At 46.2% G+C, this 27,388-nt stretch overlaps 1 protein-coding gene across 5 annotated transcripts in view; it reads left to right on the top strand.

Moving 5' to 3' along the window:
- FOXP1 (forkhead box P1) overlaps positions 1–27,388 on the top strand; it is a 365,602-nt gene that overhangs the window by 58,278 nt on the left and 279,936 nt on the right. The window contains exon 1 of one of the 5 annotated variants that reach the window (XM_035338125.1): positions 7,440–7,548. The exons of the other annotated variants lie outside the window; for them this stretch is intronic. The gene's annotated coding sequence lies outside the window, so the exon portion shown is untranslated. Of the gene's footprint in view, positions 1–7,439; positions 7,549–27,388 lie in introns of those variants that run through there. 5 annotated transcript variants of the gene reach the window in all.

Here is a 27,388-nt window from a genome sequence, read left to right as displayed (position 1 = left end):
AACTTGAAAGGAGACGTGAGATTATTCTCCGTAGTTTATTTACCTTGCAGGTTTCCATCTACCCTTTCCATACCTGTTACCAAGCTTCCCCAAATTAATTTATGTTTTTTTCCAACAAAACGACAGATGAGCAAAATGCCTTTTAGCATGCAGTAAGGTGCAGCTGGGGACCCCCCAGCCTGACCCAGCAGCAGGTGCTACACCTGGGCTTGCTACCATGAAATCTTCATTGAAGTGGTGAGGTCTCAGGTTGACAGCGTCCCCTTTCCTCTTACAAAACTCCAGGGTGAAGCCCAGAAACCAGTAGGGCATCTGATGGACGAAGATGTAGCTTTGAACTCCTGTTAATTACTTCACGGTTTACTCAGAATAAAACCTACTTGGTAACTTTGTCCTCCACATTTATCCAATGAAATAAAATTCAAACCAGCCCACAAGCTAGAGCATGTTTTTTATTTATATGTGGTGTAGTTCCATCTGGTCCACGTTAAGGACCCCAAAAATATATATGATTAGCTTTATAGTTCACTGCTAAAGGTAGCAAAGCTGGCTTTTAACATTTTTCAAATTTGCAGCTAGCATCTCAAAACATTTGCTGGCATTTCCTGACTGTGATTACCAACCAAAGATTTCCTTGGTTGTCTTTTCACTTTTTAAAGTATGCTGCATAGTTTTCCTGCTTAAAATAACACCGAAGTCTCTGCTGTTCTCTTTATAACTCTTATGCAAACTATCCATCTCTGTCAAGAGTGGTCAGTTTCAAATCCCAAAGGAAACGTCAGATAACATATAGCATTAAAGGAGTAAAATTTATGGCTATCACCAGCACGAGCTCGTGCTCAACGAAACGAAACCCCTCACCAGAAGCAGCGGGGACGGTGAGCTGTGCTGCTCTGCAGCAGCTGAGGAGGGGCCTTAAGGCGCTTGCCAAAAACCAGGCCAGGGGTGCCCACGGAGTGCTGTGGCTCAGCACGACGAGCCTACCTGCTTTGGGCTTCAGGCATTCGCTCAGCCGTGCGACACAGCCCTGTATCCCCAGCAAATGAGCGCCTGGGACCAGGGTGAAAAGGTTTTCACGGCTGTGTTTCAGGCAGCTCGGCTCCTCTGCAGCTCGGCTCCTCTGCAGCAGCCTCACGCTTGCCTCTGGAGCTGCTCCGTGCCAGAAAACGGCCCGATGGTGCTGCACCACAGCCTCAGCACAGCCCCTAACGAGGGCGAGAGCCCCAGCCCAGGGCAGTCGGCGGGGTTTTGCTGCCTGTGTTGTATTTACTCGTGTATCATACTTTCCACTTAGAGCTGAAATGGGGAACAGCTGCCGGCCCGGCTGCCAGCTTGTCCCGACCGGCACCGTGACACAAAGCTCCGAGGGTATACGTTTCTGAAATACAATTTTAATAACAATTTCGGAAGCTGCAAGTTTTTTCTTTCAGCGCTCGGTTCTCCTTCGCCTGCTCGCTTGGCAACTCGGTGCTGTCAGCTGGCACTAAAGGCCTGGAAAACCGCCCTGTTCTCTGCAGCGACGCGTGGTTTATCTGAATACTGCACCTCGCTGCTGGACCTTAACGCTGCTGATTGTTAGGAGAAAAAACCTAAGAACAAGGTGTGGACGTCGCCCTCCATCCCCTTGCATTAACCAGCACCCACGCCGCCGCGTCCGGCTTGTGCAACCGCCTGGGAGCGTGCTTCCCCTGGGCACTCCTCGCTGCCGAGGTGGAATTTGGGAATTTTTCTAAAAGCGCAGCACTGGGACCTCAAGGAGGCTGCCTCTTAACCTCAAGTATGTCCAGAAGTGTGTAGCAAGAAGTGCCAAGGATTTTCAGGAGTTGAGCTGAAGGTGTTGTTTGAAGTTAGCCATATTTTATTTTCTCAAACCCTTTCTTGGGACTTCATTTATATAAGGCTGTGATGGGCATGCGTAAACATTGGGGTCGGGTTACAGCATGAGTGAAATAGGTAGACTGGTTTCCTTTTTCTTTTCTCACAATAAAAATCTAAGAAATTCAGTTGCTTACCCCATAAAATGCACATTTCTGTTGCGGATTAGCCGTATTTTAATGAGGCTGTTACTTATACAGTAGTACATTAGCGGAGTGTCCTTTGATTTTTATATAGCGAATGTTTACGCGCCGCTGCAAGGAGGCCTGACCGTTATCCCCCCTTTCCTCCCCAGTTCCTAAAGTGGGGTATTTGGGTCAAAAAGCCATCCGTGCAGGACCGGGACGTTGCAGCGTTGCACGCAGGTGCCCGTGCACAGAGCCGGGGGGATGCTGCAGCTGCGTGTCAGCCAGGGCCGCGGCACAGCGACGGGCTGGGGGGGTTATAACTTCTGGCACCCCTTTTTCACCCCTTTTGCCCCTTGTGCTGAAGCCAAGCAGAAAGGCTGGCGGCATGCCGCGGCGGGATGAAGACATCCTCTGCCCATCTCTGCCCGCGGAGCTGAACGGAAGCTCTCCGCATTGCTTCGAATTGTAATTTTGGATAAAAGGCTGTGTAATAACTTGAGAAATGCGCGAGGAGATCTCGCCTTAATACCGTATAAACCTTCTTTAACTTCAGGGAGCTTAAAATCAAATTTGGCAGAGCTTACAAGGGCGGCGAATGTGGAGCCACTTGACTCCGGTGAGAGGCAGGCGTGGCTGCAATGGCCCCGGAGCCTCCGCCGGGGTGCTGCGGGGTGTCCATGCCTTGGGGGGGGGGGCGTGGGATTTTGGGTAATGCTACCTGGGCTCTTGGGAGTGCTTCCTGCATACGTGTAAAAATACCTGCTTGACCTTACCTACACGTTAAAAATTTCAGCCTTAACATTCAGTGCATCCGTTTTTCCTGCCTCTTTGGGAGGAACAAATTGAGAGTTTGCCGTGCGATGTCTGCTCCCTGGCTCTCGGGTTTTTTGGTTTTTATTTTTTAAAGGTAACAAGGCAGGTAACTGTGGGACTAGGAAGACCCACAGACACCCTCCGTATAAAGAAATTCGGATGTGTTGTGACCTCCAGAAAGTGAATTTTTAGAGCAGCTGAAGTTAGAAATCTGGGATAAATTCGGATCTGTGAAAGTCATGGTAACAACCATTTGTAAGAGCGTATCATGCTCTATAGTAAGATTGCATAAGGGCACAGGATGAAGCATCTGATTCTTTTATTTTTTTCCCTTTTGGCATTCTGTTTGTGACAATTACATGACTCTCTATTAACTGTGTGTGGAAGAAAGCAGTGTTATGAAATGAGGAGAGATTTCCTTCATCTGTTACTCTGTAGGTAATTTTTGTGCTTTTTCCAGTATTTAAGTACCTCTTAACTGCTTGCTGTCCATCTGTATACCATTCTTGGTACTGTAAACTAGTATATGTAGCATGACCTTGTAACTTGCTTTGTTTGTGCATCTGCCAGTACAATATGTTGTCTTTCCTTAAAATGCAAATACGCTCCACGCAGTACAGAGCTCCTTAGTCAATAAATAAATCGAGGTAAAAAACTGTACCTAATACCCATTTAATTTAAATTCATTTTATAAACATAAAGACGCCTTTTAAGAGAAGCTTTAATTCAGACTAGCACCTTGATTTGTGGTTGCCATGGAGAATCAAATCTGTCATTTGACAAGAAAAGTCACCCATTTATGACAGCACTTTATCTTGTCTCTCCAGGGGAAGAAAATGTCAAAAGTGAGAGCAGAAAAAAATAAAGCCTTGAAACACCAGAATTTCTTGATTTCATTTTTATTATTCAGCTATCATATCCTTTCTGATAATAGCAAGTTGGTGAAAATAAATAATGTTCCTACAGTAAAATCAAATATTTCCTATTAGAATGGACAGGGCTCTTTGTGATTGTCAGTGCTGTGAAGTCTGGCAAGAAATAGTGTTATTAGATAAACCCACAGTGCCCAAATCCCATTTTCTTTTCATTACAGTGTCAAAATAATTATACCTGTGTAATTTGGGTAAGAAATTGTAGAATAAGTAAAAGGGTCCATTGGAAGAGATTGCTGTAAGCTTGTGTTCATTACAGGGTGGGGTTTTACATGCTGAACAAAAAAAAAAAAAGAAAAATTTGTATAATTTCATTCAAATAACAATGTCTGGTTACTCTTTCATGTTCTTTGCAACCAGACGAGGTGGCAAGTGCTTTATTCTGTTAGGGCTTTTGCATGTGTGCGTCTTTTACAAAATAGAGTTAAAAGAGGCAGGAGTTCCAACACTTTTTGTTTCTCAGGTGCAAATCTCTGAAGAGTTTCAAAGACATTAGATAAAATTGTTTATTATCTGAAAAAAAATGGGGAAGTGTTTTTGTTTAGTAGGATTAAGAAATGGTAAGAATCGGGTGTTTTCGGGAATATAATTAGCTATCGCAAGTGTTTATGTGCGTGCATTTAATCCGTATAGACACTGAGTTGCCCCCAGGGGAGGAACACTTACTGTAACATTGCATTACTTTTTACATAAATCTAAAAGTGCTGTTTAGATAGCGAGACTAAAATAATCCACTCTGTGCCTCTTTCTTGAGGCAGCGTTTTTGCCTTTCACAGCGTTGCGGGGTTTGATGTGGTTCAGGAGTAATCTTGTATCAATGAGATAGCATTATAATCGAAAGTCCTTCAGTGGTTTAGTGCAAATACTGGGCGGGGGGAGCTGCCGGCTGGAGCAGTTGTGCCTGGAAGAGATTACAAAAATGGAGAGAAAGGAAAGGGTCGAAGTCTCTTTTTCTTGAAATTGGCTCGCGGTGCTGGATCCATAGCCAAAGCTAGTTGGGATCTGCTGTGAGAAAACAGGCAGCACAATAGTTCCCTATTCCCGCTTTCATGCCATGTCTGCAGCCAAATCCTGCTCCTAAATACTTACGTGTAACTCTGATTGACTTCAGCAGGCAGTTGCGATGCCTGTCCAGTAGCAGACCGTGGCAGTAAGTGATATGTTTCCTCCTGTGGCTCTATAAAAACGTGTGTTGTTGCAGATGTCACTGAAGTGGGGAAATAGTTGCAGTTGGGGGGGGGGGGGGGGTATTTTTATTTTTTAACGCATATTAACATCATGTCATAGAAAGTGGATTATCATGGGCGACCAGAATGTGATAACTTGGGGTGATTTTATTTTAATTTATTGTGAGACCATCTGGAATAAAAGAGGGTGAATTAAAGGCGCTCTCTGGGGTTATGGAATCATAAGGATATGAAAGGGGTTGATTTCCATAATGTCTGCCTCTCCGTTCGCCCAACTGTTGATATAATCTGCTTTAAAATCGATTTGCTGTCATCGTGTAATCAAAGCCTTAATTGCATCATCATTGACTTCAGCATTTTTTGCTGAAAAATTTGCGTGGCTGATGGTAAAGATGTTGTGAAGAAGAAACAACAAGTGTTTGAAATAATTTCACTGGATATACTGTCTCTTGGACCTGGGCAAAGATTGCCACAGGTACCTCAGTAATCCACGAGCCCCTGAATTTTTCAGTGGGAGATTTGAAATTACTGTCCTCTGCTCACAACCTTAAGGCCTGGCACCACAAAGCATTTAACTTGTTCCAGCTGCGAGTATTCAAAGGAGTCATAAAAGATAGATACTTAGCATGGTCGTGTCAAAACTATCCTTCAAAGTGCGTAGTCCACTTCAAATCGTAACGCTCTCCTTGAAGCAAATGGACAGGGGGGGCTGGTGAAGCTGCTTGCTTGCTTCAAGATCGTTCCCCGAAGTGCTGAATTATCTCCCACAGGCTCTGTCCGAGTGAAGGCTCGATAGATATTAAGTGTTTTTATATAACAACAACAAAAAATTGAGTAACTTGTCTATCTAGTTTCCGACGGATGCTGTCTGAAATGGCTGATATCCTGTCCTGAAAATCACAGATGGAAACTTCATCTCAGCACAGTGCTGCGGCAGTACTGAAATGAAAGTAGCAGAGGCTCATTTACATTTCAGAAATAGTTCTCTGTAGTTTCCTGTTCAATCTAGCAGATTTTCTTGTGTACCTGCTGCTGGTTGTTAGCCACATTTAAAGGGCAGTGCTTTAGGGCTGACCCTTGGAGAACCGGGGGTCTGTAGGTGATGCTCTTCCGTTACCGAGGGATGCTGCTTGCTGCAGCGGGTACCGGTACAGCAGTAACTGGAGCAGCAAGTCCTGTTTGATGCTGTTTCAACAAAGGTTAACTCCTTCCTTTTGGCTTTTGCAGCTCTCTTTAGTCATGGCAACTGCAGCGTAAGCTTTTCTGAATTGATTTTTGCTGATTTATTTAAATTGCGCTTTTGTTTTAATAACCTGTTCCTAGGTTCAGAACCGTACTTGACTCTGAAAGTCGGCTACATAAAATGGCAACAGTCGTGTATTTCCCGTTCCTGCAAGGGGGAAGTCAAAGTAAACACGTACTTTGTAAAAGAGAATATATACTGGGTGCTAATAAGACTGCGTATTGACTGTAAAAGCCTTTTATGGGAGTCTTTGAAAGAGAAGAAAGTGCAAATTACTGGGGAGGATGGAGAACGTCGCAGATCAGGGTAAAAACGTGACACTTGGCAGTTTCTGTGTATTAGTACAGCCCCTTCCCCAGCACAATAAATACCGTTTAGGTATTTAGCAGAACTGAGATATGCCATCTCATCTGAATGACACCTCTGACTTTCTCTAAAATTTGCAACAGGCCTGAAACGAAGGCTCTGGGCAAGGGGTTCCTGCTCCTGGCACCGGGCTGCCACTGGTGGCCCCTCGGTGCAGCGGTTCCCCGAGGAGCAGCGGGAGCCGCGTGTTGTGTTGGGGTCCTTGGAGTCCTCAGGGCACTTCCAGGTGTGTGAGGGTGCTGGGGTACTGCTCATGGCCCCACCAGGGGGAAAACGCAGATTTGCAGCTGTTGGTGTGTGCTGCTCTTCACAATTTGGAGCTGAGCCTCTGCCCTGCTCGGCGAGAGGCTGTGAGGCCGGCAGTGTGCGGCTCTCCTTGGCCAAAGCCGGGGTCACGTTGTTGCCTTTCTGCACCCTGCTCGTGGCTGCTCCTTGTTGTTGTTTCACTTCTCACTGGTTAAAGATAGAATAAAAAATTCTTGAGAAATGACATATATTAAAAACAGATGTATCTAGAAACAAGATGGTGCAGTCTGGCACTTAAGATTTGGGAGATGGTAGCGTTAAGGTGGCATAGGCTGCCTTAACCGAGCCTCCCGGCTGCGTGCGTTGTGAAACTCTCTTGACACGATTATGTAGTTTGTTGGTTTCTTTTTTTTTTTCTTCCCAGGGAGCCTTGTTTGGGCTCAGGCACGTCATCCAAACCCAAGCACTCTGAGCTTGCCACATGGTTCCCCATTCCTCATTTCTGCCTGCCCACCATGAGACACCTGTGGCCAGTTTTGCAGAAGTGATCTGGGGTTTGCAACCGCAGCTGAGGCCGGCTGGGGCCGTCCATATAGCACACGGGGTTGGTAGCACCTACCAAGGCTGTGAGTCATGGTGGGCTCAGATTGGAGCCTGGAGTTGCTGGGCAGCTCAAACCAGCAGCTTCTGTTTCACCTCTTGTCGGGTTTCCACCAGCGAAGTGGTTGTGATGCCATCAGCCATCCCTGCAAACACAGGTGAAGAGACTTTCAGTAACGTCACCAACCCTGAAACCGCAGGGAGGGAACGGGGGGAGCGGTCAGGAGGAGCCTGGTGGTTTTGTACTGGATGGTCTGTGCTGAGTAAGTGATACGTGCTACTAGGAGTAGGGATTTTATTGGGGTAAAAAATGCTTAATAGCTACACCTTAGGTGGGAATCCTATGGAATAAAATACGATTGTGTAATCGAAGACTTGATCATAAGTTATTCTGAAGGTGCAAATCAAGATTGCATGGGTAAGCTGTTGAGGTTGCCAACTTTGCTGCCTGGTTTTTGCAACCTTAACATTATTTTAATATAGCTTTGGATGTAATTCTATAAAGGATGCACGGCAATATGTTGCCATGCTGTGCTCTCCTACATTTAGGACTTGTAACAAGTCTTTTTTTTCCCTCTTCTATTGTCTTTGCCAAAAGAATAGTTACTTTTGAACACTGCGTTCATGTTGTTGTACTTTATTTGGTCCTGGGTCCTGTCTGTCCTGTCCTGTCCTATCCAGGATCTCCGGGCTGCTGCTCTGTTCCCCCTGCACCTGGCAGAAGCGGTGCGGGGGGTTCGTGCCTTTTGGGGGCTGCTGCTCGGGGCAGGGAGCGTGCTGGTGGTGAGGAGGGCTGGAGGCAGGAGAGCAGGCACACAGGAGGTTATAACGACTTCTGTCGTTCTTCTGCAGCTAGAATAGCTAAAATAGAAATATTTCCTGTGGACAGAAGTAGATAGGAGTAGATATTTTTGTGTAGTTCTGTGGGCCAGTCTTTTTGAGAGCGAGCCTTGTGGAGCTGCCTCAGTTCATTGTCCAAGGGAAACAGCAATTCTTGTGCTATGCGTAAGGTTTCTTACGTCAGGGATTTTTCAGTATTTGTAACAGACTATGTGCATAGAATCAGTGGCGTTTTATTTCATTTTTGTCCTTTCCCCCATCGATGGGTATAGCTACACTGGTCTCATCCAAACTGAAATATGAAGATGGAAACACAGAAGTCATCCCTCCACTTCAGGTGTCCCAATGTACTTGTTCAGGTGGACCCACTGATGACAAAACCGATTGCGTTAGCAGTTTGTGTGCCTGGCTTTCGGGATGAAAGTGGTCCCCCTGATGGGAGATCGGTGTTCTTAGTGCTGACAGTCTCACCAGCTCTCTGCGCGTCTTGGGACAATGTGTTTTAACTCTCCCTGCCTAAATTTCCCCCTGCATGAAGTGAGATAACCTTTACTGACTTGACAGGTTCTGCAACTACTAAGCGTGCATTCAGGTGTTCCCAGAGTGCCAGCACTTCTTCCTTCCTTCCCCTGTTCCCACTCCACCAGCTGGATGTGAGCCACAGCTGAGGATTGAGCAATCCTGATCTTACTGTTCTTAATTAATTGATTAGCGATCCTAATTGAACAAGTAGGAGGTGTTACTGTTGGTATCTGGGAAGCTGAGGCAAGGAGCTGCTTTCAAGGGTTGTTCAGGGGAATCTGCTCCTACAAAATCTTGCTGATGCCCCTGGATGGGGCAGCACCAAGCTCTTGCTCGCAGCCTGTGGACGGTAGGGCCTCCCCAGCTGCCTTGTGCTCCTCTCCACGTGAGGCAGAATTTAATTATCGAGGATAAGGTCTTCCAGAGCAGGCCTTTAAAAGTCCTATATAAAGATGCTGGTCTTAAGTAATTCAATATTTCAACTGCTCTGTGCTGGATTGATTGATTGATTAATGGAGGAGTTCATTTAATTAATCCAGGGCTTCACTAAGTCACATGTGTTACGGTAAATACTGTGATGGTGGCGATAAAGGGGGCGGTTGGGAGCCGCGGCCCCTCGCCGTGCTCCTCGCTGGCTTTGCAGCAACAATTCGGGTACAAAGGTGCCACGAGAGCTGGGGTTCGCCCCGTGTGCTAGATGAATCTCGTTGGTTTTCTATCTATAGGCTGCCAAATATATTCCGGGTGGCAGGCAGACGTGACATGTTATCACTTCCTACACGTGTGCATGTGGAGGCAGACTCTTTTTCCCCTAGCCCCAGCACGCACCTGGGTGTTTTGCCTCGAATTTTGGATTCGGTGGTGTTGGCGTGCCGTTCCTACTGCCAGGGATAATACCTGCTGTTCTGCACAGTCTCCCCTTGTCAGCTGCTGCTTGTGTTTAGTTTGCTCTTCGCTGGCCACGTGTGCTCCGTGGTGGCCCGGGGATGTCCCCGTGCCAGGGGCTGGTGGATGTGCACAGGAAGCGCCTCGCGGTGTTCGAGTTCCCCAGAAGCCAAACGTCTGTGGTCGGCTCTGAGTGTGTGAGGTTTCTGGGGATGGGGCCACTGTGGGGAGCTGCAGAGGAGCTCCTCTGGGGTTCGGTGTGCCCACACCATGATCCTCCTCTCCTGGGGAAGCGTCAGCACTGTGCCGGGCAGTGTAGCGGGTGGATCTGGATGGGAAGGAGGCCGTTGAAATGGCAGCAATCCTGACACCCTCAGTGTTTGTTCCCAAACGTGTCACTGTATCAGCATGGCCTGAATAAAGAGACACAAGAGATGTGACATTTGGCCCTCCACGAACCCTTGGTAGGAACAAGAGCTCAAAGCTCGTTCCGTAGGCTGTCTCCTAAAGCCTGACCTGGGGGAGCGCCTCTGTGCTGGAGGTGGCAGTCGGTGTCTCTGGGACAGTCACTGCCATCTGATTTCCAGATTTCTCTCTGCAGCGTTTGTCCAAGTAGACGTAGGAGTAGATTAATAGGCGTACGGAGCACACATGCGATAATCCATGCCACTTTTTAATGAAGGCTATCAGAAGTACCAAGTGCTGGATAGCCTTATGGCTGGCTTTGCTTCTGCACAATCAATGCGTAGGCACTTGCACGGCAGCTGAACACAATTTTTTCCTTTTTTTTTTTTTTTTTTTTGGGAAAGGTTCGTGGACAAGCAGTTTTGTGATGCTGTAATAGGTCAGCGGTTTGTTGTGTGGTTAGCTTGGTTCTCAGACCCATGTGTTGAAAGGTAATGGGGTTCATCTCCAAGAGAGCTTTTTCTCGGCAGGATGTCTAACTGCATGTCGCCTCTGTTTTCTCACTTGCTAGTCTTACAGAATTTAGTCATGGTAGAATATTTGATGAATAGCCTTTGATAAGAGTCTTCTTTTTTTTCTTCTTTTGATTCTGGTCATTGTAATACTGTGAAATGCTGATGGAAAGCTAAGTGAAAACGATCCCCAAATGCTAATGCGAAGGGCGATCCGTTAACCTGTAGGAGCATCACATCGCGCCGCTCGTGCTGCTGGCAGAATCTTGTGTGTGGTGAGAGCGGTGCCGCCGCTGGCTGTAGAGGCTTTGGGCAAGTTTGCTGCTGCCTGGCCGGGCAGGGTGTGAGTGTGGTTGCTTTCCTTCGGGTCGTGGGTCCTGCCTCTCCCTAGCCCTGTTCGTAGCATGGGAGGGAGCCTCTTGACACTTGCTGTACCTCCGGCCCCCAGCGAGTGCCAGATCGGAATCCTGCTCAGGTTTGATGCTATCTCTCCCTACAGCCGTGCTGTACAGGAGCTATTGCTAGCAGGAATTTTTAAGCTATTGGATTTTGAGTCGCTGCATTGTTCATCTGATTAAATTGTATTTAATTAGCTTTGTGTTCCGTCCTTTTGTTTCAGTGCAAAGATTATGGAGGGGGGAAGAAAAGATAAAAATTGTCTAAATGAAGCTTCGTCATTTAAAACACATATAAAAACTCTGTAAGATGCCTTTTATTCTCCAGTCCTTTATCTTCCTTCACAAGCTTTCCGAGAATGAGTAGTGCATGTTGAGGTTTATCTTTGCTTTTATGTGCAGTAGCCACATGCTTAACATTGAGCGCGTTTGAGTTGCATTTCATAGGGCTTTCACAATCCTTTTATAAAGGGACTGATCTGCTAACATCACCCTCTTTAGATCTAGCAGGCAGGATGTTCTTCCATACAATGAAGTGTTCACAGCCTCTCTTGCCAGACCAGTAAGTGAATGATTTCAAGCCTGGTGGGCAATACTTGTGTCCATGCGTAACACAGACAGACCACAGTAGTAGGCAGCTGCATGTAATTTTGAACTCCACTCATTGAACTGTAATAAAACAATATAAGCACTGCTTGGGGGAAAGATTGGATGCAGTTATCCTTACACAGGGCTCGGGCATATGAAAGCAGTGCTGGCTGACAAGAGGATTTTGAGATTTGATTTTGATTGAATTGCAGAATTGAACAGGCCAGGAATGTCAGTGGAAGGCTAAATGCCTGTAGTGCCGTAAAGTTTTATTCATGTGAGGCTTTCCAATATAAAGTAGATGGATTATTGGAAAAGGTGTCAAGGGACATGAAATAGAAGTGCCCAAAACATAAAATGTGGGTATAAGGATAAAATTACCTCTTGCTTAGTACATAATGAGCTCACAAAAATGTTGTGGGTAGTTGTTTGTTTATTTTTCAACCTTTTTAAAGCTAATTCATTATACAATATAAAATACAGTCTTTCCTTCTTACTTCAGGTCTGCCTGTAGCTGGAATTTATATTGCTTTTTAAAACAGGCTTAAGAAATAGAATGATGTCTTTTCTTAATTTCTTTTTTTTTAATTAGAAAAGAAGCCTCATTTTAAAAAAAAAAAAAAAAAAGAGGAAGGGGGAGCAAAAAAAAAAAGAAGGAAAAGTCCACAGGATATGAATGCTCAGCAGACACTGAAAACTATTATGCTCAAAAACAAGAGCGGGATGTGTATTCACATACCACAACACACTGACTTATTTCATAGCTCAGTAATGCATACGTAATTAGAGTCAAATTTGCATAGGACAGCTGATATCCAAATTTGTATGGCATTAGAGACAGCTTCACTCATTTGCAGTGAACTATGAACAGTAAATAAAGTTGCACAGAAGACTGTATATGGTTTAGCAGAAGTGTGCTGCATTTCTGTGCCCTAATTCTTTATCCATTTACAGACTTCTGTCTCAGTTAACATTTTCCCTAAACATACTCTAAATCGCATATATTATGACTGCAGGAAAATAATCATAGCTTTATGCTACATCCATTTGCTTAGAATTATAAAATAAACAGTAAAACGGCCTTCTTATTATAAACTGTTTTTTTTTTTTTTTTTTTTTTTTTCTGTTTTAAATTGCATTTTTTGGAAAAGGGTTTGTTCTGTTAATCTGGCTTTGACCAAGAACACGAATACCTTTCTGTGTGTGTATTTTATAGGGAGGTAGTGCGTGGTGCATACAGGACTGTCAAATTGGGATCTCAAATTACCATAAAATATAAACTTCTGAGATTGTATTTAAAGGTGTACAGAATAGCATGTATTTATGTTCTCTGAACTAATTGCATGTGAGTTGTATTATTCTTCCCTTTTGGTCCCTCCTGATTGAGCTCGCATGTATGTTTAGATAGTATTTATATGTAATTGTAATTTTTTGTAAAGTCCAAAGGAAACACCCAAATGGTTGTTACTCACTGGGCAGACTTTAATTATTGTTTTTTAAATCTTCTGTTGAACGTCTGGATTTGTAAATTCTTCAGGAAAGAAATGCCGCATTCAGTGTTGGTGGTAACACTCCAGGGATTTGTAAAACTTTTATTTACCACATGTTCTACGAATCATTCCCTTACAATATTTGGGGTTATTCTGTCATTATTTAGGTTTGCCAAAAGTAAATGTGTTGGGCGTTTGCTGTTGGAATACCAGTTTATTTCTGAGTTCCTTTGAAGGAAAAGGATAGAAAAAATCCTTTTCCCCCCACTGATTCATACCGGTATCGTTCTTGAATTATGTGCGGTAGAGATGCTGCAGTCAGTGGAGCAACTTTCTCGTCTTTCTCCTCCCTGCTCCCTTTTTTTTCTCCCCTTCGGCTTGTTCTTTTATTTATTATTTTTAATGGGGGTTCAGGCAGACTGTAACACAAGAAGCTGACTTCAGAGGCAGGATCAGCTGAACCGCCCGCCGTGTGTGGGGATTGCAGGGTGCAGGCGCTGGGGCCTTTTTGGAGCAGATGCAGCAGTGGGCGAAGCACTGCCACGTGCCCCGTCCCTGTCCCCATCCTGCCACCACGCTTGCTGCCCATGGGTGTCCCAGCAGGGCAGAACTGCTCCCAGATGCAGGCCCCAGTCTTCAGTTAAAGCATTTGACGTGTGAGGAGTCATTTAAATAGCTCTCTCTATCAGCTCCTCAGCCGCTGAACAGTTGCGTTTCAACTTGCGTCTATTTATTTCACAAAACACCGCTATAAATCGGCAGCCTCCCCACAGCCGGCGATGTCGGTGTGATGCCGAGGTGGCTTTGTCACCCGTGGGGCCGCACAGCCACCCCGGCCCTCGGTGCAGGCCGAAGGGCCTGTCGCGCGGCCTGGCCAGCCAGGGCTGTCCTCGTGGCCTCCATTGCGGGCTAACGATGAGGTGGCTGCGGTGGTGGTGGCCAAAGCGCTGCCGGCCTGGCTGCCCGGCGGGCTCAAGCAGCTCCCCTCCGTTTTTGAGACTATCTCCAGAGCTGTAGCAGCTCCTTAAAGTTTGAGAGATGGGGCGGTTCTTCTGTTTACCAGTACAGTCAATAAAAAGTAATCTCTTGCTTCACGTTTAGGCAGTGGGAGGCTTTTTGGACCTGTAGTTTAAATTGGCAGGATGAAATGGGTGATGTTCAGACCGCTTTTAAATATTACTTTTATTTAAAAGCTGCAAGCCTTTGGTTAGAAACCTTTGTAAAATGCAATTTCAAAATGGTAATACTGAAACCTGCAATTAATGTATTGATTTTTAAACATTAAGTATTTTTTCTGTTGACATTTTAAGGAAAGTAACCCCAGACACCTAACTGAAGCTAGCTCGTTCCCTTATGTTTGAATATGTTAAAAATGCTGGGCCTTAGCTGCTGATGACCTCCTCTGTAAATGAAGAGTTTGGTTTCTGTTTTCATGGAGATGGGGCAGAACGGTAAAAGGAATCCCTCTGCTGATTCGATTAAAAACTGAGAAATTAGCACAGAGTTGAAAAGACAGGAAACCTCATTTTCCTTTTCCAATCTGTGAATAAAATAAAGGTGTGAGAAGGTGAGACCTAGTACCACCGAGTTCCTAATATATTCCATGCTCTTGCAACAGATCACATTAAGTACATATTTTACATGCATAACTGCATGAACTTATGATGTATCTAGCATATTTAAGTAACTGGCATGTAATGAATAGAAATGTTTTTTGCATTTTGTTGCAGTTCTACTTCTCAACCCAGGAAGAGGGATGCAAATAACAAAATCAGGGGTATTTTAATTAGTTGGTAACTTCTAACATAATCAAAACCAATAAAACTTAGGGATGCGAATGAATGCGAAACTAATTTATTGTCTTACTTACAGGAAGAAGAGTTAAAATATGACCTTTTCATTGAGTTTATTAAGTTGCTAACCAATTAGAATCAATCTCCCTTTAAGAAAATAAACATAAAAGTACAAATGTAAAACAAGATTAAAATCAATGATTTAAACCATGTTTCCTGCTTTCTGATATGAGCCATGATTAAAATCAGTGATTCAAATCACTTTGATTTAAGTCAAGCTCATGCTTGGGGTGGATTAGCTTGTGGTCACAGACGTCATCTCGGAAGGTGAAGGCAGAAGGTCCAAAGTGCCTCCTTGGTCACTCTGCCTCTCTGAGCTTAACTGAGCAGGCAGGATTGCTCCTACTGCTCCCCACATCCCTCCACTCATTTCGGAAAGGATCTGTCAGAGCCAGGGGGCTCCTGGCAGGTAAAGGGGTGCTGGAACCCAGCCTTGGTGCCCGGTAGCGAGGAGCTCATCTCGCGATGGTATAGATCAAATCTTCCCATGGCAGGGACAGGTTGTTAAAGAAACCCAACATAAACCTCGATACGCTTTGGGTCAGAGATGTCAGGTAGAGCAGATTGCGTTCAAGTTGGACATAAATTATTTAAAATGCCCATAAAGATGGGTCAACGGCCCTTGCATTGGTACCAGTCAGTTTAAGATCGTGCGCTGTAATTGTTTCCATATGATGGCCTTTTTGAACACACGGACGGGAAATCCTTCACAATGTACAGAAGTTGAGAGAAACACGTGGAATTTATTGTAATAATGTTTCTTGTTGGAAGTTCTCAAAATAATTAGCTTGATTTAGCTTGCTCATTTCTGCATGTATTCCAGGCCATGTCCAAGCCTTTTATGGAGCATAAATAGTTCCTTCATGCCCCGCTGGCAGCCGAAGGCTCGTGCTGTAAGAATAAGGCAGACAGAGACCTTCCACCAGCACTGGATGAAGTCAGCTCTCCTGAAGGAGGCAGATGTTTTGGCAGAGGAATGTGCCATGTGTTTCTTGAGTCAGCCATCGTAAACTTGCAAGCACTTGGTTCTTAAACAAAAGGGCTATTTCTTCTTATATTTAGGGATAACTAGTGCTGGACTGATCCTATTAGTTAATAGTATTTAGACCATACGACTTACTAAGCTGCACAATTATGAGTGAATGATGTTAACGTCAGTATGTGTATTTTAACACAGTCAAGTTTCCTAAGCAGGTTTTCTGAGGCTTAATCCATGCTAATTTATTCTTCTTACATTCTGAATGTAGTGACTGTCTTGAGACAAATCAGATGATCGGGGTCAGATTTTTAGCTGGTATAAACTGACACAGTTCCTTGGTTCTCCTGCAGTCAGTGGAGCTGTGCTGATTTATGCCAGTTGGGAGTCGAGGCAGGGGTGTCTGCCTAGATGTCTGCCGCTTAGCTTAACCTGTTACTAGCTTGTAACTAAGTTTGGAAGAAAAAAAAAAAGTAAAATACATTTGTACTCGTAATATGCTGTAACAGGAAAGCATCCATACTCAAAAATGTGGTGAGCAGGGCCCTGGCGTATGTAGGACAGAAGTTGCGTGGACTGGGAGATAGAGTGATGTAGGATGGAGTGTCAGGGAAACTTAATTTATCGAGCTCTGGTTTTTCAAGTGGCAATCCTGGAATGCTGGGAACGTTAGTGCACCCATTAAGGTATTGACAGCTGATATTGCAGACGATCTAAAAAGTTGAATATTTCTTTGCATTAAGAATAAATGTTTGAGGTTTTTTTTGTATGTATGAGTATGCCTCATCAGGGCATGATCCATATGATCTGTGCTTTGGGAAGCATCCCCTCAGGGAAGGTGATGCCCAGTTGAGTTGCTGTGTGCTCTGGGGTTCCTATCCTCTAAGCAGGTGGTGTTGGGTGCTTGTCTGTGTCTGGAAATCATGCTGCAGTGATCCCTGGTTGGAATTCCAGAGCCTGGAAGCTCTCTGGCTGACATCTCTTGATGTGTTCTTGGCCCTCAGGAACGTGGTGGTTTTTTCCTTGCAAATTGCTTTGTGTGGTTTGGTCTTAGCAGGGAGTTACCTTCCAACTGTTGGGATATTTTCATTGTGATACTCGTTGTGTCCTGGGCTGTGGATTTTTTTTTGTTGGTTGGTTTAAAGTTTGGTATTAAACTGGGCAGCATTGTGGAGTACTGAGTTTCCAGCTCCTGTGAGATGTAAAATACGTCTGCCTCGTCGAAGCAATAACTTTATTGTGGTTGCTCTGGGAGGCAGGCCACTAGCTAGTTCATGTGCGCTGGGTGAAGGACGGGGTGGGTATGTGTGGGTAGTAAATGATCTTGGCATTTGCTCTTCGCTTTTGAAGTGCGTGGAGCCCACTTTGGTTCCAAGTTCAGAAATAATACGCCTAAGAGTAAATAACCACACTAAAAACAGATCACTTGAAGAAAACTAAGAAAGCAAACCACACCAGGTAAACTTAGCAAAAGGCAGCGCAGAAGGTTTAGAGCTGCTCTTGAATATTTAAGATTTTATCTTGAGGAGTTATCTTTAGAAAAATAAATGTTCTCTTGGAATTAGCAATACAAAACCTGCGGTACCAGCTGTAGTGTGCTTGCTGCTCCAGAGAGGCCACAGAGAAGTGAGATGATTGTCTGAGCGCCTCGAGACCCCCGGCACACGCCTGTGGTTCTGGTGCTGCTTCATTCTCTGAGACAAACAGAAAACTGCAGCTGAGGAAAGCCCTGTCTGGAACAAGACTTTTTTTAAAATAATAAAAAAAAAAAAATCAAACTTCCCCTTTGTGATTTATGGTCCCTCTAACAATGCCACTTTCTCAAAGCCATGCATCATACACAAACAATGGGCCACATAGAAAAGTGTGCTCCCCGGAGTATTACCAAGCATGTAATTTTGTCTTTAAATTCTTAGGAGAGAATTGCAAGAACATGACTTCATAGGAACCTTTGAGACATTACAGCTTTTAATAATACTTTGCTGCTACATGTAGTACTTCATTTTTACTTTTATTAATTAAATTGCTGCTTGTGTGCGTGCATGTGCAGCGGGGAGGGGATCCCGAGCATCCCGGCACGCCCCACCCGGGTGGCTGCAGCTGCCAAGGTCTTTTCTCTCCTCCTGAGGGCGAGAGGTCTGTGCTTGGGTCTTCTCTGATGGCATTAATTTTTTTCTCAATTTTTTGTTTGACTTCTGGACAAATGCTGCCCCGTCCCTCCGGCCCCGGGTGCCTGCGGGTGCCGGTCGCTGTGCCCACGAGGGGGTGCGCACGAGAGGCAGCACCAAGCCTTTTCTCCATCAGCAGCTCGCTCAAAATACCGTGGGGCGTGTGACGTCCCCACCCCGCGCAGGGCTCACGTGTGGGAACCGAGCGAGCTCTGCCTCAGCTCTCCCGCCCGGGATTGCTATCCTCTCGCATCTTTGATGTTTCCAAATTTATATAAATGTTTTCATAAGTTTTCGGGAAAATTGAGGTCAAACTTATTTCATCCCGTAATCCCTTTGCGCACCCCGCTCCGTGCACGCTTTATTTTTTTTAACAGTCACATCTCGCATTATGTAAAACAGAGGTGAAGAAACATCTTTAGTAAATCTCAGTTGCCTTTCAGTCTGCAGCAGCAGGGTTTGAATCTGGCTGCTTATCTAATAAAGGGTAGGAGCTGCACTTTTTACAGCTTTTTTTGTAACGCAGTTTGTGGGCTTGCCCATAATAATACAATTATGAAGGTTAACAGGAAAAAACTGGGTCCAGGAGTGATTCCAGGCAGCTGGCAATGCCGACGAATTGGAAGCACACCACCAATGAAAACTGCAGTGAAAAGCAAATTAAACCTCATATCTGCCATCTCACTCGCTTTTCTCTGCTTTCCTGTTTGGACTTGAAAGGTGATTGGAGCCAAGGCAGTGACAGTTGACGGAAGTGCTGCAAGGAGAGAGTATTTATTTACAGTGAATCGTGGTGATGCTTGTTCAGGATGCGGTTTCACGCAGGATGTTCTGTCCCCACCCCCGGTTTGATCATTTCTCCAAAAAAAAAAAAAAAAAAGGCAAAAAAAAAAAAAATCTCCTTGATTGTTTGAGGCCACAGCTAATGCTTGGAGAAATGTTGTGCAGCATGCCTGTACTTGGAGCGCTCGGTAACGTACCGTGGCAGGGAGCTCCTGTGCTGGGCACAGCTGGCTCAGGACCGGCTCATCCCCAGATGTGCCCTAACGCAGCGCGGGCCACGCGTGTACACGGGCAGTGGGCTGCGAGCTGGGGCCAGCGTGGGCCCCTCCGGTCATTGCCAAAAGGTGTTTTTTTTTTTTTTTTTTTTTTTTTTTTTCCTTTTGGCAGAGGTCACTTTTTTTTTTTTTAAATACCACGTCCATGTTAATGTAGAGTTGGGTTTGCAGTAAGTCACTGGGGCTTGGGACACGTTGAGCATTAGGATGTGTGTTTTCCCCCACTCGTTCTGCTGTAACCAAAACCTTTCTTTAAGCCTGTGCTGGGGGAAATAGCACTTCAGAAAGTCCCCATCGTGGGTGGGCGATGCCAAGGGCAGGTCCCCTGTGTGTCCCGGTGGTCAGCCCCCTGGGAGAAGCGGTGCATGTCCTCTGGGGCTCTGCCCTGTGGCTCATGCTGCCCTATCAGCCCCAGCCACTGCTTCGTTTCACGCAGCTCCCTGCCGAGCAGGCAGAGATAGTAACTTCTGTTACTACCAGACGGGGACAATGATTAGATAGGAGAGCTTCTCTATCTTGTTCTTTTTTTTTTCTTTTTCTTTTCTAGATAGAGTGTGTGGCTTAGGAACGTGCTGCAGCCTATACGTGTTCCTTCATGGGCACTGAGCTGGGGAAGCTATTGGAAACTTGAGGGATGGGGGGAGGACTGAGTATGGTTTTTTATTTATTTACTTTGACATTTTCTTTTAAACTACTTTGAAGAAGTACATTTTTACCAGTTTTTTCTGTCTGAAGGAAGGAATCTAATGGCTTTTTTTCCCACTCACAGCTTTTAATTACATCATTGCCATCATCGGGCCCTTTCTACAACTCCCACATTGTTCAGTAGACACAGTGAAATGTTTTTAGGAACCTATAAAAGCCAGTAATTTGCATCCAGAGGCCGTGGTTGTAGTCAGCATGCAGGCAACCGAAGCGACTGCCTGGCTAAGTTTATGGCCAGTACATGCGCTGCATCGCGTAGCGCGCTGCCTCGCCGCTGCCGGAGACAAACGAGGGTGGCTGCTGCTTCCCTGTACCTCCTGCCCAGACTGCGTTGCACGTTCCATTTCATGGGGTAATGAAGTCGTTAGGGCTACGAACTGGGAATTGAGTTCCCGTAAGGGTGCTGTGGCAGGGAGCCGGGGCTGGAGCCCGCTCGCCACTGCCTTGCTCCGTGCTGCCTTTTCTCAGCCCTCTACCTGGCTTTGTACCCTCTGGTGAGGTTTCCGAGCTCCTTTCTGTGTGGCCTCCCTGTAGTTACCGTGTGTTTTTTGGAGCCAAACCTTGTTGTGCCTTTCCTGGTGTGAGATGCAGCCTTGACAAGTGGTGTGAAATGGTTTTTGTTAGGAGTGAGAAGGGAGCTGGCGTAGGGCAGCGGGGCTGCCTCCTGGAACCAGCCGTTTCTGAGGCTAATGAGCACCTGGCATTGAGGAAGGATTTTAAGTATTAGGATGAGATTTGCAGAATTGCCAAAGAGACTTTCAGATCTGTGTGAACTTGGGCAGTCGAAACATTTTAAGTAGCTTTGAAAATGTCACTGTGGAAGATCCTGCCCGTGGCTAGTCTAGTTGAATAAAAAGGCTGAGATGCTCAAGAAGAGATGAAACGTTCTCTTTTTAAAGGTGATGGGATGGCGAAGGTTTGGTATTTATTGTGTGAAAAGGACTGAAAGACATCTTGAATTGAGTCTGATTTTTGAGGGGGAAGGGGTCCTGCTATTCTCACTAGCCTGAATTAAATTGTGGACTTTCCATGCATATGTGATTTACGTGCATTTTTATTTTAATTTTACAAATGTTTACTTCTCAGACTGACCTTTTTCAGGCTGGAATGTATCATCCTTGCTCCTTCCTGTTAGGGCTGTGTAGCTGTGCTTCCACACCACATATTCTGCCCATTTGAAAGCATAAAGCGCTGCTCTGCTCCTAGAGAGAGAAATAACCCTGAGGATGCTGCGGGCTGCGCAGGATGCCTGTGCCTGCTCTACGGGTCTTCAGTTCCCGAGATTTCCCAGATTCATCTCTTTCTGCCTCTTAAGTTATATCAGCATCAACAAAGAAATAAAGCCAGGTCCTTGCTTTTAGTGCAGCCCCCAAGAACAGGCGATTCAGTGTGTGCTCGGCTCCCGGCAGGCACGTTTCCGCCAGACAGAGGACTTTTTGAGGCCGTGTTTTCTTCCCCCATCTGAATGGGCTCTGGCTGGAAGTGAAACGTCTGTTGTCACACGATGGGGAATGAATACGCAGTGGGGTTTGGCTCTTCAGTGCTCAGTGACGCTAACGTGGCCTGGGAAGGAGGAGATGGTCGGGTAAGGGTGCGGACGCCCGGGGCTGGGTGACCATCCCTGTGCCGGGGGAAGATGCTCGGGGGAGCTGGAGGAGACGGCGTTCCCCCTGGGCTCACGGAGGTGTCTGGGAGTCAGAAATGTGCCGTGCTCGTACGCAACCAGCCGCGTCGTGCTGAAACACGCTTCCCAAAACCGGGCCGGGGTGAGCTGGCAGTGATTGACAGCGCCTTCTCCTGCCCCGCAGCCCGAATCAAACTGTTTTTCATGGCCTCAAGTGTTTGCCTAAGTGGTTCCCAGCCAAGACAGGAAACTATTTGACTTATGGTGGTAGAGAGCTCCTCTCATGGTATGTACAGATAAAAGGGGAGGAGTTGAAAACCTTAGTCCATATTCAGCCCAATCTGATAACCTCCAGGGATTTTGTTAGTTCAAAGAAATTTTGGATAGCAAACTTGTGTGCTTAACTGGAGCTGAAGCCCTAACCCTTGGAGGCATCCCATCCTTTGTAAAACCTTAAAATAACAAATGCTGCTTGTAACTTTTTTTTTTTTTCTCCTTTCCTCCCCTTCTTTTAATGTTTCAAAACCACTAGACCATTCTAAAATGTTATACTCAGGTAAGAATACATCCGTGACCTTTAAGGTTCTGTCTCTCTTTTGAGCATTTATGGCACAGAAACCGATTTTCTTCAACAGTCTGTGAGGTGGGAATTGTGAGGGGCTAGAAATAAGAAAGGTGAGTTATATTCAGTGTCTCGATGGCTAGAATGTGGTTGCTAGGAGTAGATTAGCAGAGCAGTAGTGAAATGACTGCTTTCTAACACGGTGAGCTCGGTGAGTGGCGAGCTGAATGCCGTGTCCTCTAGTTGGCTAGAGCTCACCAAGGCGCCTCTGCAAGTGATGGAGCCAGCTACAGTGCGCAGAAACAGGAGATGGTGTGCAATTCCCCAGATTTCAGGTCTGGTTTTCCTTCTTGTTCCCTTCTCCTCCTGGCCCAGTGCTGCCAGTCTATGCAGGCAGGGCTGCTGTGCCTCGGAAGAGCAGGGATTTGGGTTCTCCAAGACGTCCTCGCTTGCCTCTGACACCAGAGGTGGCCTTAGAGCGAGTCTGTGTAGTCCTTTCTCCTTCCTCCTCACTTGTAACTTTATCTCCTTGATTTTCATTTTGTCACCACCACCACTGGCTGTCAGAGACCCTGAGCCCTCCGGGCTGTGTTGGAGGCTGTAGCGAGGGTCTGGCAGGACCACGAGCGCCGTGCCAGGCTTTCAGCTTCTTTCTGATGCTCGGCTCCTTCGCAAGCCTAGAGCTACCTTCCGCTTTAAGCAGGCAGATTCACTTGCTGATTAAAAGCATTGTTAATTTAGAAGGAAGGCCACATTCTTTCTCAACACCATCATTAATTAAAGACTAGGAAATTGCCAATTCACCCAGCATTCACATCCTTACCATCCTGTGCTCACATAATTTATTGCCCAAATATCTTAATGCCCAACTGCGTGCTGAGGCCCGTACGCAGAACCTTACCTCCGATCTCATGTATTTTTCCCATGCATAATTAAGATGATTGCCTCTTAAAACCTTGAGTATTTTTGGTAAAGCACCTTTGTTTTTCTGAGGCTGGATTCTAGTTTGTGCCCAAACATGGGCACTGCCTGTGGACGCGGCTTTATGAAACCATGTATAATCCTGCGCGCGCGGCTGTGAATCATAACCCCCGGATGAAAATAGCTCCTGCAGAGCTCTGTCTCTGGGAGGGGAAAAAAAAAAACACACAAGATACCCAACAGTCCTCTAGGTTGTAGGCTTATAAACTGTCGCCGGTTGAATACAATAAGAAAACAGAGCTTTATGCTGGTAAGAGTAATGTAACTATGCAAAATGCACTTACAGCTTAGACACATCACTCATGAGTTACACCATGGCTCCTAACTCATGGCAGCGACGGGTGTCTGGCAATCTCCACCATCTGGTGAACTCTGATGTGTATTTGAACAGCACAGTGTGTTAGTGTGCCTATATACAAGACATATTCGCACACAACATATAGTGGCAGGGGAAAGAGAGAGAAATTATGTTTCAGCTGTGAATGACTTATATTTACTCAAGCAGCAAAGAAATAGCTGATAGCTCACGAGTGATCAAAGCTAGTGGTGAGTTATAGAGGTCTTTCCTCACCAGTGAGGAAGATATAGCACTTTTCAACCTGCTGTATATACTTTTAGTCCAGCACACACATTTTAATGCTTATTTTTATTTTGGTTTAGAGGCCTTTCTCCCTTGCCCGGCAAGTGATTTTTATTATTATTTTTTTTGCAGTCTCTTCTGCATCTTCTCTGTCTGATGCTGATGCCAGAGACAGAGCAGATTGGGAAGCCTTCGAACACATTACTGGTTGAACTCAAATGAGATTTTTTTTGTATTGCTTGGTTGCAAGCTCCTGTGATGAGCATAAGGAATTTAGTTTTGATTGACGTGATGTACTCTTAAAGCAAAAGTGATCTATCAGCACTCAGGCACCCACAGCTTGTTTTTTTCTTTTATGACAGAGAATAGTTGTGTTGCAGTTGTGCTACGGCAATGAAGGTTGAATTGCAGTTTCTCTTTGAATCCTCTGATGGGGGAGGTAGCGAGGGGTGAGTCAAAACTGGGCCATTTTAGGTCACTCCTAACAAGCCAGGCTTGAGGATCTTCTCGGTTTCTGTTGCTCTGACTGTTTTGTGTTCAGCCAGAGCTTCCTTTGGTAGACCAGCGTTCTCATTCCAGTACAGAATATTTGTACAGATGACACAACCTTATTATCTTCAACTTCAGTCGCTTTAAAATGAGTCTTTACAGTTAACACACCCAAGATCTTATACCACAAAGAGAACTGGTTTGGAGAAAAGATATGATATATCCTGAGCCTCAGTCTGAATGTGAGACATCCTCCCTCCCTCCTCCTTGCGCACACAGCTGAATGTGAAACCTCTTCAAAATAAGTTGCTCTCCAAATGAGTTATTATTTGGCCTAGGGTCGGTCTAGAAGACAGGTGAGCATCCTCTGGAAGGAAATGCAGTTCTCTGAGTTAACCTTCCAACCTGGCACAGTTGGTTTCTGTTTTTCAGGCAGCCACTTGGTGTGAAACCAGGCAGGCTACTGGCCTTCCTTTCCACGTCCGTGGGATGGGTACGGCGTTCCTCTCCCCCTCGCCGCACTGCTGCCAGCGTGGCCCCTGCTGTCCGTACCTCTCCTGGGGCACGGGTGTGTAAGGAGCCTTCAGAATAAAAGTATCTGGTTTTAGGGGGTTGATTACCGTTTGTAAGCGTTTGGATCTGCACATAACCTTTGGGGAAGAGCGGAGAGATTTGAACGGTCATTAACACAATTTAAAACTACAAAGCCCAAAACCTTTTGAAGAGCCTTGCGTAGCCGTGTTACAGTGCTGAGCGTCCCCAAAACTCCCTGCCACCGCTTCCAGGTAGCGAAGCGTTCTGAACGGGCTGCTCCCGGATAAACGTGAGAGCACCCTGCGAAGCCCGTGTGCTTTGTAATGCCTGCTTAAGGGAGATTCAGCAATTAGCTGCTGAGGGAATCGGAGCAGCTCCTTGTTCCCAGGGTGGCCTTCCCCAGCCTGGCTTGTGGTTGTTGTGGCAGGTGGGTTTGGGGGAGCTCGCCCTGCTGCTTCCCGTGCTCTGCCTGCTGTGCGGGATAACCGAGGCAGGGGGCTTGCCAGAGGTACAAGCTTTAGAGATCTTCTTTTGCAGAAGTAGTACTTGGGAAGAATTGGTGATTTTTTTTTCTGGAGATGTAGGTATGTGGGATGCTGACAGTACATGCCAGGTTTTAGAGCTCGGAATGAATGATTAAATAATTTGCAATTAATGTAGTGAGTGGGAAAATAAACATCTGAAGATGGTAATTTTCAGGAAGTGTTTTTAAGACCTTCGGTGTTACATTTTCCATTTATTTAGGCTGATTTGGCTAATTGTTATAGGAGGAAAAAAAAAGTTGCCTCTTCGTAGGCAGTGAATGCCTCTCTGCTGGGCACGTCCTCGGTTATATAAGTCTCCTTGGAATCATTGGCTTGACGAGGGAATAGCTACTGAACGTGTTAACTCCATATCCCCTCTTTGAGTCCTCCTCCTGCCTTTTTCTTTTCAGGTTCCACTGCTGGTGTTCTCCAGCTTCCCATTTCTATTTCAGTGTTTTAGGCAGCGCACTCTGAAGCAGATGGATGGCGAGCTTTTGACCCCACCTCCCAGCGTACACACACAGTCCACATCTCGCACTGCATTCGTGAGCAACAGGGCGCTCGGGGTTTGCTTTTTAATAAGCCCCTTGCTCCCTGAACCGGAGCCTCGCCGCTTGGGGCAGGTGCTCCGGCACGAGCCGTCTCCCCCCCAGCCCCTCAGAAAATAGCAGAAGGGGCTATCCCTGTGTTTGAAGCAGGGGGAGGACGGGGCACGCGTGCTTGTCGGAAAGGCACCGTGTTTTCCAATGCCTATTTTGACGATTTCGAGCAGGTTTTGTTGGCAGGTACGCCTGGTGCCGTGTGAGCGCGCAGGGAGCCAAGCGATGTGCTGAACAAAACCTCAGCCCTGCGCTTGCTTTTCCTCCTCTGCTTTGCGGCGCCGGGGTTTTGATGTCTTGCTTCTCAGAATGCTTGACGGTAGTAATAACGGAAACAGCAAAAAATGTCAGCTTGACTACTGTCTGCGTGTCGGCACTAGTCCAGGGAGTTTCAAAGGGATGTTTTATTGATTCTGTAATTGCACAGTAGAATGGACAAACTGAACTGCACCTCGGGGCAAGGAAAGCCCCTGTCTAAACGGCATCTGTTGGATGTATGCGCTGCTGTAATTTGGGCAGGGAGTGCTGGCTGCGCCGTCTGAACCAGGGGCCTGAAAGCTTGACTTAACCCCTTCGTTGTAGGCGACGAAACCCCTGCTTTGACTGCTGGGGGCAGCCTGTGGACGGGCTCGGCGTTGGGTCCCTTTCAGCACCGAAGCTGCTCCTGGCGGCTTGGCTAAATCTTCTGCCCGGGTCTCTTGTAAAGAGAAATTCAGCCCGTGGTCTGTGCCCCGGCACCGTCCTTCCGAGTCCCTGCCTCTGGGCTCCGCAGCCCTCGACGTTACAGCGTGCGGCATTGCCTCACTTGCAATATCCACGTCGTCTTAACCGAAAAACTGGTCTTAATCTCTTATGAAATAAGCCTGTGTTATACTGCTCGTGCCTGGGAGCTGGTAACTTCCTCTAGCACAAGCTGATTACTTTCCAAAACTGAAGGAGTGGACTGAGCTGTTTTGCTAAAACAATTGCAAATTAAATTTGTAAACTTTTGCTGTTGCCATATTTTTTCACTGGCATGCTGTCTGTGTGCTGTGTCTTTAATTCGGTAGGAACACAAATCAATTAGGCTAACCTACGGCAAGTCAGAAACCGGGGGAGAAGGCACCCCGTGGTCCCGAGAGCCCCTCGCCTTGCCCAGAAAGCCCGAGGAGTCTGGATGCAGGGCCGCGTGTCTGCAGCACAGCTTGTCGTCAGCAGTCAGTAATCTTCTGGCTCGGTACAGGGGTGCCCAGGACTTCAGCCCCAGCCCTTGTCCCTTATTTCTTGTAGCTGGAGCTGGGCGTGCTGTAGAGGCAGTGCTTTGTCCCCGGGGGAATTTTGGCTCCTGGGCTGCAGCTTTAGGGTTGGAGAGAGGGAGAGCCAGAGTGCGGTGGGGCTGCCGGCACCGTGCTGGGGCGGGAGCACGGCCACGCACCCCGATGCCCATGGCTCCTGAAGCAAACCTTGATCTGGGAGCCTCCACTGCTTGCAGTTACGACCTGATGAGCTCCTGGTCTTCCAGAAGCTGGGCAGGAAGATGGGCTGGAGCTCAGGGTGATGCTCTGCTTGTTTTTGGAAGTTGTGCAACCCTTTAATATGTTATTCTGAAGTCTTGATATTAAATGTAATGTTCTTTCAAAGCGACTTCTTGGAAAAACTTGCAGTGCAATTCTGTCCTGTGCCGGATTTTAGTGGATTTTTTTTTTTTTTAATACTGTATTAAATGAAA

This window comes from Oxyura jamaicensis, chromosome 12 (genome assembly GCF_011077185.1).
Source record: "Oxyura jamaicensis isolate SHBP4307 breed ruddy duck chromosome 12, BPBGC_Ojam_1.0, whole genome shotgun sequence".
Taxonomy (NCBI): domain Eukaryota; kingdom Metazoa; phylum Chordata; class Aves; order Anseriformes; family Anatidae; genus Oxyura; species Oxyura jamaicensis.
The sequence above is the reverse complement of the archived record's forward strand: the minus strand, read 5'-3'. Positions and strand labels throughout refer to the sequence as shown.